Source organism: Coccinella septempunctata, chromosome 7 (genome assembly GCF_907165205.1).
Source record: "Coccinella septempunctata chromosome 7, icCocSept1.1, whole genome shotgun sequence".
Lineage (NCBI taxonomy): Eukaryota > Metazoa > Arthropoda > Insecta > Coleoptera > Coccinellidae > Coccinella > Coccinella septempunctata.
This window is the reverse complement of record NC_058195.1, coordinates 32,452,734-32,469,296: the sequence shown is the minus strand read 5'-3', so window position 1 is coordinate 32,469,296 and position 16,563 is coordinate 32,452,734. Positions and strand designations below refer to the sequence as shown.

Here is a 16,563-nt window from a genome sequence, read left to right as displayed (position 1 = left end):
CTTTTGACTCCATCTATACCGATTTTAAGTTTAGCAGGATCGATCTTGTCCGTAACTTCTGACATAGGTATTATAGTTAAATTGCTTTTCTGATTATTGATGGGTTTAACAAGTAGTACTTCTGAATATGATCTTCGGGACTCAGCAAATTCATCTCCTATTTTAGTTTTCTCTAGAAGTTTTATTATATTTTCCTTATCTTCAATAAGTTTATTTTTCGCTAATAATAATTCCTGTAGTAAAGAAATGGTATCGGAACCATCACATTTTAAACAATGAAATTTCAATTTACGGTTTTCTCTCTTCATAGCAAGAACCTTAATTTCAGACTTTGACAATCCGGAACATGATTCACAAATTTTCTTCTTGCATCCATCACATTCAATTGGATTCTTTTCCAATGAAACGGTACTACAAATCCCGCACTCCATGGCCACCTTTACACTATCACCATATCATCTGTCCGATAACTTTCCGAATGAACGAGTAAATTAATATAGTTTTTTTCACGATACCCAGAAAACCACCTTTCGTTTATTAAACATATATAAGTCAACTTATTCCGACGTATAAATACGGTTTCATTAGACCAAAATAAGAAGGACAAATGTCCGCGTGGTAGACGTATAAAATCAATCCTGGATATACGTCTCCTATTCGTATTTTATATACGTCTGATACTCGTATTTCATATACGTCTCTTAGACTACTTTAGTAATTCAGAAATTACGTCGAAAACCAGTCGTCTATAAACGTCCACAACTCATATATTATAGACTATATTTCAACGACTTCAATGTACCAAAAATAGACGTTTAATAATCGTATTTTGTACTACAATTAAGTGTCAGCAATAGACGTCTCTGAACAATGTTAGACCTACTGTTAATGTATACGATATCCGACGATACGATGATCCGAAATTGCATTAATATGTTTTGATCGATGATTTCGAATATAATAAATTAAAAGAACAATAAATGCACTTTCGGATCATCGTTTATATTGTCGAATATCGTATGAATGAACATTAGGCTTATTTGTTGTTAGATATTACTGTTCTGAATATAGTCAATCTTCAACATTTATTATAACAATCTTACCCTCTTCCATACTTATCCTTTTCATAGTTTCGAATAAGACATAACGTAGTGTCAATCGGATTTTAGGAAAACTAAATTTTAAACTATTTAGGTCTCAAACCAATTTATTCAGAAAATAATAAAATAGTAGTTTCCAAAATTCAGGTATATACATTGAGCACACCTCTTTAAATAAATATAATTGTCTATTCCTATATTTTTAGATTGCTTCAATCAGATGTACCCACATCAGCACTACGGCCTCTGTAAAATGTTATTTCAGTTAGTTTTAGGAGAAAAAAACATGTCGAACAAAACATACCAAATATCTTTTTCATCATATTAGTAGACTTGAAAGTGGAGAGCTTTCTTCAAAATCGGTCATTTTGTTTTTTAGCAGATGTTTAAGCTTGTCCATCACTATGTTGAATCAGAATCCATTTCAATCACTCATGACAAAGTACAATTAATTTCCTCCAGACAAAACAAACACAGTAAACACACACAGCTCACGAAACTATTTCAAGATGGACGACAAGGAGAACGAACTACGAACAGCGCATGCCGCATAGCATAGCATAGAAACACGGCCGTGACTGCCACATGCGTGTATTGTAACGATAACTAATAGCCTATTGGCTGGTCGGGCCTGCGTAGATCCTCAATCCTCTGCCTACGTAAACATGGCACCAACGTTGCCAGGCTATTAAAAATGTAGTAGATCTTGAACATTCTCATAAATCTTCTAGGCTTGTTTGAATTAGAACTAGTAGACTACAATTATATCAAGTGAATAGAAGAGGGCTAATTCAGTTTTCCAAATCACAAGTATAGACAGTAGAATCTTTGATGGTTGAAGCAATCAATGTATGGACAGGACATTATTTCATTTCATGTGACAACGCTGTGAATTGTCGATATATGTGGGGGTATAAAACTCAGAAACATCGATATGACAATAATGAATAAAGGACCAGTATTTTCTTTTCTCCCTGATAACTAGAAGTAATGTAGTAGGTATCTACAGATGGCTTATAATAATAGTCATATTTGTCATTTCATGTATTTGTCCAGTGTAGACCTCAATGATGAGTGAAAAAAATTCGCTAATAGACAGATTGAAAACCTACCATATATCCGTTTAATATACCTAAGTTCATGGAGTAGGAAAGTAGGTTGAAATATGTTCGACTTATAGTCGTATAATTTGTGGAACTTTATAGACCTAGTTTATAAATTATGAAAAATTATTAAAGCTGGGAAATAAGCGATATATATTGTAGGATGCATATTGTTCCAATCGTAAAAACACAACTGGGAGACAAAATAGATCTCATTATGTATATATGACTTCCACTTATAGACATTTCAAAAACCTATCACATATTCGTTTAACATAGGTGTAGGAAGTACGTCGAAAAGTACAATATATTCGACGTATAATTCGGAGATCTTGTAGACTTCGTTAATAACTGATGAAAATGACGAAGAGTTTAAAATAATTGAAGTATATAAACAAAAAATAATCTTCAGTTCTTGAAAAAACTATTGATAAGCAAAAAATATATAGTGTGGTATATATAGCTGACGCTAAAAGACGTTTTATAAACCTACTACAGAAAAAATGGTATAATATAGACGTAAAATACTTGTACTGTGATAGACCAAAACGAAAAATATACCATCAGGATGAATATTAGACGTATACTAAACCAAGGTGTGTTTCCTGGGTAATAATTGTTCTTAATGTTTACCACAAATATAGTTCAGATTTTCGTATTCACTACATCAAAAGCATCAAACTGGTATATCTTCCAATTTTCGACATCAAGTTATAACAACAAAATTCAAGGATTTATCGGAGCAACCAATAAACAAACTTAATCAGTTAATCGTGTATACAACGACTAATCGTGTATACAACGAATTTCATAAATCGATTTGTATTTCCTGTCTATAACGATTAGGATCAGTGGTAGTTCATATCCATGTTTGCCTGTCATCCGTGTTATTTTTCTGGTGGGGTATTCTTTTTCTATCAGGTCATTTCCTATTTCTGCTAGGGAGAATTCTGTCGGCACCCCCTTCGCAACAATTTTCAGTGGTCGTTCCTCTCTCAGTGTGTGTGTGGTCATTGGAATGTTTTCGTTTTCCAGGCTGTTTCTTAGGTTTCTGTATTCGTCAATGGGCGGTGGTTGCACTGTGATGCTGTATCTAGGTGTTGTCGCTCTCGTGTAATTGATTTTTCTATTTTTCATAATAGGTTTCCTGTATCGTCATTGCGCATCACGCAATATTTTATGCATCTGGAACTCAAACATTCTTCCATTCATTCATTATGTAGACTTGTATGTATGATGATAGTTATCGAATAAATTATTGATTCAGAAATATTGCTTGTAATTTAAGGTAAGAATTCAAGAACTGAAAACATTACATTTGGCGACGAGGATTGTGTTGAAAAAGAACCTTGTGATTAATAAAAATGCCGAATAACGCCAGTGAAAATCATCCAAACCTAGTGAACGCATTAGGACAATTACGTGAGTTCCATTTAAATATTTCTGATTGGAATATATATAAAGCAAGACTTTCGAATCATTTCAACGCAAATGAGATTAACGATGAAAATAAAAAGAGGGCAATTTTATTAAATATGGTTGACGAAGAAACATACGAATTGATTTTCAACATGTGTAGCCCAGATTTGCCTGAAAGGAAGACGTTTAAAGAAATAATCGAATTTATGGATGGACATTTTGTTTCACAAAAATCTGTTCTTGCTGAAAGATACAAGTTTTATGGGGCTAAAATGAACGTCAATGAATCCATCAAGGAATGGTCAGCAAGAGTACGTGGTTTAGCGGTTCCATGCGAATTCAGATCAGAACTCAACGTGACTTTGCGAGATAAATTCATTTGTGGATTGGAGAAAGGTTTTCTATTGGACCGGCTAATGGAAGAAAAACCTTCTATCACTTTTGAAGAAACAATTTCGGTGGCTGAGGGCAAAATGGCCGCCCATCAAAGTTTTCAAATTGGTCACGTGAAACAAGAGGACTTCAATCATTTAAGACAGTCGAGAGGAGGACAAGCAGGAAGCAGGCATCTGGAAAATCGTCAGCGAGTACAGCCAGCGCAGCAGAGGAAGCGGAAACAGAAGTGTACATGTTGTGGAAGAGAAGGACATCAGAAAGATAAGTGTTATTTCAAACATTATATTTGCAATCTTTGTAAAAAGCAAGAGCATTTAAGACAAGTTTGATTCAAAAATAACAGGGATGATCAGTTTCAACAAAATTATTTAGAAGAAGATTTGTTGAAAAATGACGAAGTTTCTTTAGATGATTTAACATTGTATACAGTCAATAGTTCAAAAATAGGTTGTAATAGTTTTCAGATCAGGTGTGTCATTATGAAAAAGGAATTGACTTTTCAAATAGACACTGGAGCAAGTACTTCTGCTATATCGAATGAATATTTCATAGAAAATTTTAAAAAAGTAGAATTGAAACCATGTGATAAGTATTTATATTTCTATAATGGTGCGAAGGTTAGACCAGTAGGAATTTTAGAAGTAGATGTTTTATATGAAAATGTTACGAATAAATTGAATCTATTTGTTCTGGAAAACGGTGGACCACCTATGTTAGGACGTGATTTTCTCAATATGTATAATATTGGCATTTCTGATATCAATTATGTTGAAAATGTGAGCGATAAATTGAAAGAGATTTTGAATGAGAATGAAGTGATATTTTCAAAAGAGTTAGGAAAATTCAACGGTTTAACGCTATAAAACAAAAGGTAGAAGATGAAATTGATAGATTGGTTTCTTTAGGTATTGTGACTCACACGAACTATAGTAGATGGGCAACACCAGTAGTGTCAGTTTTGAAGAAGGATGGTTCAATAAGGCTCTGTGGAGATTACAAAGTCACGGTTAATCCCCACATAAGAATTGATCAGTACCCTATCCCTCGCATTGAAGAATTGTTTTGCAAGCTACAGGGAGGTGTTCATTTCTCGAAACTAGATTTGTCTCAAGCATATCAACAAATTTGCATAGATGAACCATCTCAAGAGCCTCTTACAATATCAACTCACAAAGGATTATTCAAGTATAATAATAATAATAATAATAATAATAATAATAATAATAATAATAATAATAATAATAATAACAATAATAACAAAATTACACAAATTACACGCGCCAGCATGGCAGAAGCGTCTTCAGCACAAGACAGAAAGGCTAAGAAGAGACATTGGACGACTGACGGAGTACTTGAACGGGAATCGAGGAAGAAAGGTTGTGAAAGCTGTCAGGGGGATCATGGATGGAAGCAGGACACATACAGAACGAGAGACGGAGAATGCTACAGCTCACCATTGCCTCGACACTCTGAAGCAAAAATTAAGTCTGTATGCAGAACGCCTGAGGAGATATAAAAGCAATTATAGCCGGAAAAGAGACAATAATTCATTCGAAAAGTCGGAAGAATCTTTCTACCGGTCACTCACATCGTCGGATGGAGAAAATGGAAAGTTACCACCAAAGGAAGCCATTGAACAATTCTGGACCGAACAGTTATCAACGAAACCTCACTTCAATGGGGATACCGGATGGATTGAGGATGAAAAATCTGAAGCTATAAAATGTGAGCCGATGCAGCATGACATGATCACGATTGAAGAAGTAAAATCAGCTATCAGAGGACTGCACAACTGGAAAGCACCTGGGCCTGATGGATTACAGAACTTCTGGATCAAGAAACTTTGGATCATGCATGACAAATTGACCTCCGCAATAAATGATGTCATTGAAAATCCTGAAAGAATGCCAGTATTCCTCACACATGGCACAACATACTTGTTACCTAAAGACCAAAGGAATACAGAAGACCCATCCAAGTACCGACCAATCACATGTCTTCCAACGATGTACAAATTAATCACATCGTGCATTTCAAACCGAATTCACAACCATTGCGAAAGGAATAACATCATCGCCATGCAACAGAAAGGATGCACCAAAGACAGCCGAGGGTGCAAAGAACAACTAATAATAGATTCAGTTGTCTGCAATCAAGCGTTCTCCAAGCGAAGGAATCTTTACGCTGCGTACATAGACTACAAGAAAGCATTCGATTCTATACCTCACGAATGGCTCTTGACGATCTTGAAGATTTACAAGGTGGATCCCAATATTGTTAAGTTCCTGAAAAACGCCATGTCAACCTGGCGTACTAGTCTTCAAATGAAGGCAGCAGATTGCTCCATTACAACAGGACCTATTCCAATAAGACGCGGAATTTTCCAAGGAGACTCGCTGAGCCCTCTGTGGTTCTGCATGGCCCTGAATCCCTTGTCTCATAGATTGAATTCTACGGACTACGGATTTTCCATCAAGAACGGCAGTAGAACTATGATGAAACTGAATCATCTCCTTTACATGGACGACTTGAAACTCTTCGCATCTACCAAAAAACAAATGCAACTGATGCTGAAAATGGTGGAAGGATTCTCGGAAGACATCGAAATGAAGTTTGGACTAGAAAAATGTCGACTGCTTAACGTAACGAGAGGGAAAATAGAAGATGGTACGTTCAAACTCAAGGAAGGTGCACAAATTGAAGCATTAAAGGAAGGAGACACATACAAGTATCTAGGCATAAGACAGGCAAGAAAAATCAATCAGACCCAGATGAAGAAAGAATTAACCGAGGAGTTCACCCGAAGATTGAGGAGGATAATGAGAACTGGTCTTAACAGCAAGAATCTGATAAAAGCGATTAACACCTACGCTTGCTCGGCGCTGAGCTATTCATTTGGTATTATCTCTTGGACGACCACCGATTTAGCAGCTTTACAGAGAAAAATAAGGACGATGCTGACTAGACACAATAAACATCACCCCAAAAGCTCAATAGAACGGACAGAGCTGCCACGACATCTTGGGGGTAGAGGAATTGTTGATTTGTCCAACCGTATGTCCCAGGAAATTGAAGGACTTCGAAAATATTTCTTGAGCAAGGCAGCTTCGTCAGAACTCCATCGAGTAGTTTGTGTTGCTGATAGTTCTACACCATTAAAGCTACAACAGGATCACTTGGAAACCGTCGAACACTCTGCGGAGAGTAAAATGCAGAAACTGATTGGCAAACCTTTGCATGGGAGGCACCAGAACGAGGTCAACCATGATTACGTCGACATATCTGCGTCGAACTACTGGTTGACTTCCGGAAGGTTGTTTCCTGAGACAGAGGGCTTCATGCTCGCCATCCAGGATCAGGTGATTCCAACAAGAAATTACATGAAGTACATCGCCAAGGATGCCTCAGTGGCGGACGATAGCTGCCGTTATGGCTGTGCGACACATGAAACTATCCAGCACATCACCGGCGGATGTCAGAAGTTCGCGGGCACGGAGTACAAAAATAGACATGATGCTGTTGCCAAGATTCTCCACCAAGAATTGGCACTAAAACACCAACTTCTAGCTCCGAAAAAGGTGCCTTATTACAATTACCATCCGGATGCTGTGCTGGAAAACGAACATCACAAGCTCTACTGGGATCGCACGGTTCTCACAGACCGAAAAATAACCCACAATAGACCAGACCTCATATTGCTCAATAAGAATGAGGACAGAGTACTATTCATAGACGTGGCAATTCCAAATAATACCAATCTTCTAGATAGGCACACTGAAAAAATTTCAAAATACAGAGATCTCGAGGAACAAACCAGAAAACAGTGGAAGCTGAAAGATATCAAGACCATCCCTATTGTCATTTCATCTACAGGCCTGATACCGAAGAAACTACTAGAGAACTTGAGGAAACTTCAGTTGGACGAAAATATCTATAGAGTCATGCAGAAAGCGGTACTGCTCGGAACGGCGAGAACTGTACGCAAGTACATGGGGAATGCAGAGGAACACCGTCTGCTCCGACAGGAAGTGCGGGTGGAGCAGGAATCCAACCTACAGCAGGGAGGCGAGGAGCGACCCGGACCCGACCACCACCACGAGCCCGAAAACCTGGAAAGGGCTCCAACAGAGCTTAATCCTTTTGATATCTGAGATATCTGGGATAAGTGAATTTTCCTCTGGAGAGGAGTGTGAAAGCCGCAAGGCTAAAGTCATAAATTTATTCATCCTGTAAGACATTATACATGCATAGGACAAGTCAAAATATATAATGATTGAACATTTACAATCTGTCGGAAAAGTATTCACCGACAGTGTAATAACATTTTACATAAAGTGTATCTTTAATTGCTTTCCTAAATTCCTTAAGACTAAGCGATTGTACACCACTTGGAAGGTGATTAAAAAGCTTCATACTCATATACAAGGGTGACTTTTCAAACTTAGCAGTTCTGTGCATGGGTAAAGACATAATTCTAAAATTTCTGGTGTTATAACTATGAAATGTTGTGAGTTTTGTGATATGATTTTCATTTTCTTTCGCATACAAAAGACACCGGAAGATGAATATAGATGCAACAGTCAAAATATTGTTATCCTTAAAGTAAGGTCTGCATGAAGTTCGAGGTGGAATGTTGAACATCATGCGCAGAATCCTCTTTTGGGCTATGAACACTCTACAAACATCAGATGAATTGCCCCATAACATTATATCGTAAGAAATGTGACTGCACACAAGGCTGTAGTATACATTCATCAAAGACTGTAGGGGAATTAAGTTTCTAACTCTACTCATAGCATAAAAGGAGCTATTCAGTTTTTTGCAAACAGAATGTACATGCGAGCACCACTTCAAGTTCTGATCAAGATAGATTCCCAAAAATCTTGCACTTTCTTTAGCTTATATCACATAATCCGAAAACCGTAAAGTTAATTTATTGAGACCATCAGTTCTATTTTGGAAGTGGATGCATTCAGTTTTGCTGATATTAATTATTATATTATTTTTACGGCACCAGTCTACAAAACACTGCAGCAACAGTTGACATAATGTCTGTAATTCTTCGAACGTCTTGGCACTGATTACAACTGAGGTATCATCAGCAAACAAGACCAATCTTAAAATGTTCAGGAATAAATTGAAATCTGTATAACCTGATAACAAAAATAGCATGTTCCCTGTGGTACACCTAGATTAATATTCTCTTCTTGCAAAAAAGATTCGTTAACCTTGACAAGTATGATTCTAGATAACTTCGAAGCCATGTTAGAAATATGCCTCTGAAACCAATGTTATAACATTTATCAATGATGAACTCGACTGAGAGGCTATCGAAAGCCCTTGATAAATCAAAAAAAAGTCCGGCTACGAATAAGTCTTTGTCGAGGCAACCATGTACAAACTCGACGAAAGATAAAGCTGCCGTGTGAGTCGAGCGACCTGATCTGAAGCCGTGTTGGGCGGTGTCAAATATATTGTATTTGTCTAAATAGTTCATCCTTCGACTGAAAACAATTCTCTCAAAAACCTTCGAGAAGACGCTAAGGATGGAGATTGGTCGGTAATTAGCAATATCATGTACAGGGTGGGCAAAATTCGTTGTCTACTGAGGGGATCTCGAGAACTATAGCAGCTAGAAGAAAACGGACGACACATTCTCGAGCTCTTTTTTCTTGATTAATCCAAAACTGAAAACAGATCCAGCCTAACCTTCATAGATTTTGAATTATGAACGAAAATTGAGAAATTGCCATTCCTAATAAAGGTGAATAACTCGCTCATTTGAACTCGTATTCAAAATCTGTTGTTACATTCTACAGGCACTTTTTTATGAGGAATTCGAATATGATATCAATAAATTTTTCAATCCAGTCATTTTCGAGATACGACAGGGATTTCTGATTTTTCAAATGTAAACTATAGTTGAAAGTTCTTTCATCTTGCTGCAATTTTTTTGCTGATTTAAAAAATGTATCATATGTCGCTATTCACATGAATATAACGTAAGAAAAAAAATTCGATACTTTTTCCTGCTTTTCGATTCAGTGTTGAATTTTCAGTAGGCTGACGTAACCATAGCGACCGTTGAAAATGCATTATCGTTCATGAACTTCACATAATTTTATATGTGACCTCAACCTTCTACGATAGGAATTACCGACTGACGAATAATTATTTCTTTTACATATCGATATCGTGATCGATATCCTTTTGAAGAGAGTAAAAGACATTCGTCTGATTTATTAAAGAAGAAAATTTATTCAATTATCGTTTTTCTATTTATGAAAGAAACTTCAAGAATCAGTAATAATATAAATTGAATACGATAGCTATAATTATAATTATAATTTTTATAGAAGTAAGATGATGAGAAATAGGTACTTCTGTCAAAGGTAGTGTACGAATTGTGAACCATCATAAGATAAGCATGCCAAACATCGCGAGAACAAACGATGGCAAATTAATCATCGAAATATTTATTCAGCACTCCGTGATTTCAATCATAGAGGCTCAGGTTCACAAAATATAATGCATATTCAACGGTTGCTATGGTAACCCAGCCTACTTATAATTCAACAGAGAATCGAAAAGCAGGAAAAAGTATTGAATTTTTTTCTCGTGTAACATTCATGTGAATAGCAACATATGATACATTTTTGAAATCAGCAGAAAAATTCCAGCAAGATGAAAGAACTTTCAACTATAGTTTACATTTGAAAAATCAGAAATCCCTTTCGTATATCGAAAATGACTGGATCGAAAAATTTCTTAATATCATATTCGAATTCTTCATAAAAAAGTGCCTGTAGAATGTAACAACGGATTTCGAATACGAGTTCAAATAAGCGAGTTATTCAGCTTCATTGAAAATGACAATTTCTCAATTTTAGTTCATAACTCAAAATCTATGACCGTTAGGCTGGATCTGTTTTCAGATTTGAAATAGTAAGGAAAAAAGAGCTCGAGAATGTGTCATCCGTTTTCTTCTAGCTGCTGTAGTTCTCGAGATCCCTTCAGTAGACAACGAATTTTGCCCACCCTGTACATCATTTTTTTTGTAAATGGGTAAAACTATGGCTTTCTTCAAAAGATTGGGAGATACGCCTGAGCTTATTGACAGATTCATCATATGGGCGAAATGGGGTGCGATTTCAGTTCCTATCTTCTTCAGTACACGCGCAGAAATATTATCTATTCCAGAACACTTGCTATTTTTTAAATTATTAATCACATCAATCACCTCATGATCCAGAATTGGTTGAAAGAAGAAGTTAAAGTTCAGGATTGATGAGGTTGTGCAAGCACTGGACAAGCTAGAGCGATAATATTCGCGCAGGGCATTCTCAGTAACTGAGGAAAAAAATAACCGCCAGATCTTCAGGGTCAGCATGAGTTGTTCCATCAATAATCAACTCAATAGGTTTACAGGTTTTCATTGTCCGGCCAGTGTGTTAATTCACGATATTCCACACTGTTTTGTTTCGGTTGTCAGAAGTTTCAAGAAGGTTACTATAATATCTGAATTTTGTTTTCCTGATTAGTGACTTGTATGAGGATTTGGCTTTCCTATAATTTTCATAAGTGGCTTGACATTTCATTTGAGTATACAGCCAATAAAGATTATTCAAATTACGTTTTGCCAAGTGTATAGCAGGAGTGATCCATAATTTGTCATAATTAGCACGATATGAACATTCAATTGATGGGCAAAATCTCTGGAAACCATCCTCAATAAGTGACATGAATACACCAAAGCATACATCCACATCAAGCGAAGAATAAACATGACGAAAATCACAATTTTTGATAAAATGATTTAAATTGTCGAGATTTTGCGGGCTCAGATCCCTGACCAATTTGTTTGAAATAGAATTTTTAGGCATGAAAGTCATCGGTAACTTGAGTGACAGAACTCTATGGTCGCTGATGTGAGCCTCATAAACCTCAGCAGATTTCGGAGAATCCACACTGGTCAAGATGTAATCAATCTTAGAAATGGATGTGTGGCCAGTAACATCTTTAAAAACCCTAGTGGGAGCATCCGATGAGATATATAAGTTATAACATTGAAGTAAATCTAAAAATAAAATACGATTTGGACATTCATCATCCAAAAAATCTACATTCAGATCTCCGCAAACAAGTAATATGTCACCTGATTTTGAAATGTGATCAAGTGTGTACGAAAAATGCTTGATGAAAGATTCAAAATTACCTGCACAAGGTCTATATATACTAAGAATAACATATCTACACTTTATAGTCTCTACTATAGTTCCACATACTTCGAACACCATTTCTTCAGAGTATCTTGACACGAATAATGACTTTGTAGGTATATTCTCTTTTACATAGATCAACGATCCTCCATGTAACCTGTTGGGACGGCAATATGAGTCAGCTTGAACATATCCGGGAATGATCATTGTTTCAACACTTTCAGGAACACACCAATGCTCAGCAATACTGACAACGTCCGGCTTCTTTTCCTTGAAGAGAACCTCAATAATATCCAGTTTATTGGACAGACACTGAACGTTGATTTGAGATATCGCTAGTTCTTCTCTAATTCGTATGGGGACAGCAAGTTTTTCTGTACCATTCGGTCCGTTGGACGATAGGCTTTCCGTGGTTGAAAAAATCGATTTATACTAGCCTTGTTTGGCCAATTCGAACCATCGAGTGCTTTCTCATACTCTGAGCTTGGAATGAGAACTTTGAACGAGGAGTAGCTATCCGGAAATTTAGACTTGAGTTTCTCACATTTCACTTCTGAGAAATTACCTTTTAGGAACTTTTGAAGATCTTCAGCCGTGGTTTCCGGTTTCAGATTAGAAACATGGAGAGCCTTAAATTTTTCTATGCCTTCCACAGAAGAATCACCAGATCCACTACCGATAACCAGAGAACAGTTTCGCTTAGTAAACTTCCGACGAGAAACAAGCTTCCAGTCATCTCTCCTACTCTCTGAACTCTGCGAGTTCGGTACATTATTAATTTTAACAACATCAGAATAGGTATTCGCATCAGAAATTCGTTGTAAATTACCATGGGATGAATCGGTTAGGGTATTCATAAAGGTTCTCGAATTTGAAGTATTGGAGTTGGCCGAATTCAATTTGGATCTACTAATTACGCTTTTATCTCCCGTACTCAAAGGTGGAATATATGTAGGTACTTCATTATCTGCATTGTTACCAGATGAAATCGTGTCGATTTCTTTCTTAAGGTGTTCGATTTCATTGTTCTTATCGATAACAATAGATTCGAGCGAAGAAATTTTGAATTTGAGTAAACAATTGTTCTCAATCAATAATGATTTCTCTTCTTCCAATTCCATAATTATCTTTAGTAGAAGTTCTTGATGCGTAGATTCATTTGTATTACACCTACCAATTGTATCCGACATTGAGGATACGTCACAGGTACTGGATTCACTTTGATTTGCTATGACTTCGTCACAACATCTTTCAATTCTGGCACAACCAGGGTGATAAACTTTAGTACAGATATTGCACTTCACAATATTTTTAGCTATAGATCGCTTACAGATACCGCATTCAGGAATCGATATCTGCAGAGACTCGCTGACACCTTTCTTGCTCGACGACATGATATCGAATGTCGTCGGTTAATATAACCGATTAAACTACGGAGTAGCATCAGCGCCAGCAAAATTCCAGAAAATCATGGACTCTGTGCTGGGTGGTATGGAAGGTGTAGTTGTTTTCCTAGATGACATACTAATAACGGGTAAGGATGAACAGGAAAATTTGGAAAGATTAGATCAAGTTTTAAAAAAACTTAATGAAGTAGGTTTTAGATTGAGTTTAGATAAATGTTCATTTTTTCAAGATGAGATAGAATACTTAGGATATGTTATCAATAAAGAAGGGTTGCATACGAGTGCAAATAAAACGTTAGCTGTGAAGAATGCGCCTAGGCCGACTAATATAAGTACTCTGAAATCATTTTTAGGAACGGTTAACTATTACGCTAAATTTGTGAAGAATATTTCAACAATATTGTATCCCCTTTATAATTTGCTGAAGAAAAATAGAACCTGGCAATGGACCAATGAATGTGAACTTGCTTTCAAAAAAATTAAGAGTATTCTTTCGTCGGCAGAGGTTCTAGTTCATTTCAACCCAGAACTTGAATTGAAACTTACTGTAGATGCTAGTGCTTATGGTATCGGGGCCATTCTAAGCCATATTTTCCCTTCTGGAGTAGAGAAACCCATCGCATATGCTTCACGTACACTGAATTGTAGTGAACAGAAGTATTCTCAAATTGAACGCGAGGCTCTGGCCATTATTTTCGGAGTTTCGAAATTTCACCAGTATCATTTCGCAAAAAAATTTAAATTGGTAACTGACCACAAACCCTTATTGGCAATATTTGGTCATAATAAACAAATACCTCAATTTTCTGCCAATAGGTTGCGTAGATGGGCAGTCATATTATCCAATTATCAGTATGAAATTCAATTTGTGGAATCAGAGAAAAATAGTGCTGATTGCTTATCAAGGCTACCAATTCAATATAAATCAGATTCTGTTGAGGACAAAGATATAAATTATTGCGTAAATTTTTCAGAGAGTAGGGAAATAAGAGTAGATTATAAGTTAATTAAAGCAGAAACGAAGAAAGATAGGGTTTTGCAGAAGGTAATAGAATTCATGATAAAAGGATGGCCCAAACATTGTTCAGATGCAGAAATTCAATCATACTTCAATAGAAGATTCGAATTCAGTACGTCGGATGATTGCTTATTTTGGAATCATAGAATAGTTATTCCTAAAATGTTGAAACATTCCGTGCTAAAACAGCTTCATGAAACACACCAAGGTATTGTGAAAATAAAGGCTTTGGCCAGATCTTATTTTTGGTAGCCAGGCCTTGATAGTGATATTGAGAAAATAAGAAAGCAATGTATTGTTTGTTCGAAGATTAGTAATGACCCGCCAAAAATTCCCTTAAATCACTGGGAAATACCGAAGGGAGCTTGGGATAGGCTTCACGTTGATTATTTGGGACCTTTAATAGGTAAATATTTTTTTGTAGTTCTGGATGCTTACACGAGATGGCCAGAGGTATTCATTACAGCAAGCACATCTTCACAAATATCGTAGTCATGTCGTCGTCATGGCGTCAACGTGTAAGGATGTTCCATCAAACGCTCCGCGAATGTACAATATTGAATGTGCTGTTTGCAAAAGAAATATTGCAAAATCGGGCATGAATTGTTCAATTTGTAATAAAGTCTACCACAGTCACTGCAGTAGAAAAATGGGAAAGTGTTGTGATAGAGAATTCGTTAATTCTCCAGCGTGTTCAGAAACAAATGAAAAATTATTTCCACCACTCGTCGAGGACATCGTTGTAAACAGTGAATCGTCAACTCAAGATTTGTTGCTGAAAATAATATTCGAGTTGGAGAGTAAAAATAAAATACTGATAGAAAACTCAAAACTATCAGAATTTAAAATCTCCATGCTAGAAAAAGAAATCGCCCAAAGGGATACAATCATATCCAACCTAAGAAGTAAAAAAGGTAAACAAGATAAACAAGATAAGGAACTCGCAACCGTTCATGAGGATATCTGCGAGCCCAGCAATACGTATACGTATAGGCATGCGGCAACCGCTACTCCGATGGATAATGCGACAAGATCGTCGAGAACTGGCACCTTACCGAGACCTTCTGTTACAGTACCCCATGAAATACCTGGGTATAAACAAACAATGAAACAAAGTAAAACTAGTGAGATGAATAATCAAAAACAAGTAACTTTACATGATGGTGATGCTAAGGATACTGGTATTTTGGCAAAACCTGATAGTGAAACAGAGTGGCAAACTGCCTCTCGCAGAAGAGTGAAAGGAAAAAGGCAAAGAGCTCTTGTTGTTGGAAATTTTATTGATTCAACAGTTGAGGGTGTGAAAAAATTTAAGGCTCTGCATGTATCAAATTTAAAACCTGAAACTAAAGTAGAAGATCTACAGATGTTTCTGTTGAAAACCTTCTCTGAGGTGAAATGTGAATCCCTCAATTCTCGCTACCCTGAAAGTTATTCTTCTTTTAAAGTTCTCATCCCGGTAGAGGAATACGACAAGGTCTCTATCCAGGAACACTGGCCAAATAGAGCAAGTGTACATAATTTTTACCAGCGCAAATCGATACATCAGAACCCATAGTTGATGCTGTCCTGAAGCTGAGACTATTGCAGTTGAATGTTCAATCCATTAATAACAAAGTTGATTTAATATTACTCCTGATAACAGAAAAGAATCCCGACATATTTTCCATTGTTGAACATTGGTGTACGAGGGAGAGCCTGGAAATTATTAAATTTCCTGGCTATAAACTAGTGGCCGGTTTCTGCCGTGTGAATCGTGAACACGGAGGTGTCGCTATTTTTGCGAGAGACTGTTTGGACACTCAGGAAATAAAGGTGATGAAGTTCACTGAGGAGATGCTGTGTGAGTCTAGTGCGGTTAAGTTAATGATTGGGGAGAGTGCATTTGGGGTCATCAGTGTA

The 16,563-nt window shown here is 36.6% G+C and overlaps 1 long non-coding RNA gene across 1 annotated transcript; it reads right to left on the bottom strand.

Moving 5' to 3' along the window:
- Nucleotides 1-1,189: 1,189 nt before the first annotated feature.
- LOC123317231 lies at nt 1,190-2,148 on the bottom strand. Its single transcript, XR_006538151.1, has 2 exons — nt 1,405-2,148; nt 1,190-1,346 (listed from the first exon to the last, which is right to left on the bottom strand). It is a non-coding gene; the product is annotated as an uncharacterized LOC123317231 (long non-coding RNA).
- Nucleotides 2,149-16,563: the final 14,415 nt, after the last annotated feature.